The following is a 2,702-nucleotide window of genomic DNA, read 5'->3' as shown; positions in this document are numbered from 1 at the left end:
GACCGTTTATTAAGTGAGACTTGGAGGATGCCTTCAACAATGAGGAAGCGCATACTTTCGATAACATCCAGAGCTTCTAGGGCAGCGCGGCATTAGTAGTAAAAGAGAAAGAATGAGTTGCCTCGCAGCTCCTACTCTTATTCGTCAACGAGAAAGCGCAAATGTGCCAACCGTGAGCGTTGGTACATGACCCACATCTCCGTACAAGTGTTCCAGTTTTCATCCATGTAGTTGCAAAATGCCATATATCCAGTCCTAGTGCAAAGTGCCTTCATGGAGGTCCAATTGGTCTCGTAGATCTCTGAACTTAAGGCATATACCATGTTGTGGACTAATGCGTCGATGGCGTCGTGATCGTCCGACGAAAGTTTACCATAAACTGGCTTCCTGGACGCTGTGCGGAGATATTTGATGACGTGAAAGACGCAAATCAACACGCGCGACTTAGGGAAGTACCGACGCAACACGCGGATCTCATTCAGATCTTTGTCGACCATTATAACTTGAACCTTGTCGCCAATCTTATCGTCAATCCGAAATAGATGATCCAGCGCTCGGGACATCTGCCAATCGGCGTTTCGTTCGAGCAAAGACTGTTGTACAGGCTGCCCACGCCCATTGTCGTCTATCATCATGAAGGTACAAAGCTGGTAGTTGTATCTAATGCACATTACATGGACAAGAATCGCACAATACATGGGCATGACATTAAAATTAGCATGGACAATACATGGACAAATAATTGCACATTACATGGGAGGACTTACCGATTCGTTTTGTGGGTACAGTCCACAAGCAAAAGCTCTGGAAGCCTAGTAACCATGTCGCGCATATGTCTGGAAGTCATACTGATCACACCAGAGTGTCCCGCATCAGTTTCGTCCACCGTGACTACGTTACCGTCAATAGCTGCGAATTCCGCGAGAGTTGCGGCGCAAGCGTCGTCGTCATTCAACCCTCCTCTTATCTCTGCTTTAACACGTTGCACAATGTTGTCCACATCCTTCTTGACGAGGTTCTCGCCTCTCCCCAGAAGATACTCATAGATACGTGCGCGCTTTCTACCGTACATCACCATGCTGTCCACAGCATCCTTCGTGTCCGTGTCGTCCAACCTACGGTTCTCCGCGTACGTCTTGAACTGCGCTGTCCCCACCGCATGGTTGTGCTGGTACACACCGTTCTTCACGCGAAGGCAGCATAAGCCGTCAACTTGCACGAGCTGCACCACAAATCGAAATGGACAACCGCATCCTCGGACGAAGTGCTTGGTTCGCAATCCGCTGCTCCTGTCTTTTGCTGGCCAGCCATGTGTGCAGATGTATGTGCGTTGGTAAGCACCCCACGTCTCTGGTACGTACGGAACATCCATTCCCTGCTTTGCTGCCGCTGTTTGACCCAGCCGCTTGTTTCTCAATACGCAACTAAGCGTTGACTGGATGCGGATGACCTGGCGGGACTTTACCGAGTAAGCCTTCAAATACTCATTCCACGCCGACCAGCTCGGATACGTCACGTCTGCGGGGCCCTTTACAAGGGAGGGAGAGTCTACGACCTGGACAATACATGGACGCTTGAAATCGCCCGTGTCAGGCGAGGCGTCGTCCGAGTTTGCAGCCGCGCCGGAGGCTGCGGAAGCCGTGGTGTCGATATCTGAAGAGGAGTCGGACGATCCACCCTGTATTTACAAATAGATAACGCGCGGTTAGAAACACGTTCACAGAGACCACAAACAGCAAGATAACGCACCTCAGACGTCGCGGAAGCGGGTAGACTGAGCGACATGGCCGGCAATTGCAGCAACGGTTGATCTCGTGACGTAGGCTGCGGCGTGCAGGTAACGGAGCGGCGGCGGCGGCAATGCTCGAAGGGGGGCGAGTTTGGGTTTGAAAAGCAAATGAAAGGCTGGTGTGATTGGTACAACTACCGGTATACAGTATTGTACCGGTATTAACTACATAGATCACATCGTGGACAATACACGGATGAGAGTTGGACAATAATTGCACTCAACGACTGGGTTGTTTTTATAAATTACCGAGTGAAAATATTTTACATCATGGACATTACATGGAGTATTACATGGAAAATAAGCGGATTTGACGCATGGACTGTAGCATTTCCGAATAATTTATTGTGCTTTGCAGATGCGCATAAAACTATGCATAAAAATGAAACAAGAAAAGGCAGACGTGGATTTTATTTTTTGCGCGGATTTTAAACACGCAAAAAGGATCGATTTACAGGAAATCAATGTAATTTACTTGAAAATCTATCTCGTGCGCTCGATTTACAGTCCGCGACACCATCAAGAAACCTTTTCTGACATCTTTATTTTATTTTTTGTACGGTTTTTGGAATTTCGCACATCATTCGACAAAGTGGCTTTCATTTGGTGTAGCTTTCACTAGTACTAACCGAGCATCACCGATACGCGGCGGTAGTTTGGGCTTAGTTCTACTTGTTTATGTCTGTCCGCCTCCGCTACGCTCCGGCGGGACAATGATTAAAAAAAGAACCTATGTGCCTAAATCGAGCTTTTTAATATCGTAAATCTGGGTATAATTAGATTGCCAGGCTCGAAATGATTATGTAACAAGTATGATACGGGCGGGTACAGTAAGGTGGGTACTATTGTGACACGGGCGAGTTCGGTGGCGCGACCGAGTACGACGGCTCGTTCACGGAGAGCGATTATGGAA

The sequence above is a fragment of the Phytophthora infestans genome, genomic scaffold (assembly GCF_000142945.1).
Source record: "Phytophthora infestans T30-4 supercont1.399 genomic scaffold, whole genome shotgun sequence".
NCBI classification, from domain to species: domain Eukaryota; phylum Oomycota; class Peronosporomycetes; order Peronosporales; family Peronosporaceae; genus Phytophthora; species Phytophthora infestans.
Note: the sequence above shows the minus strand (reverse complement) of the source record.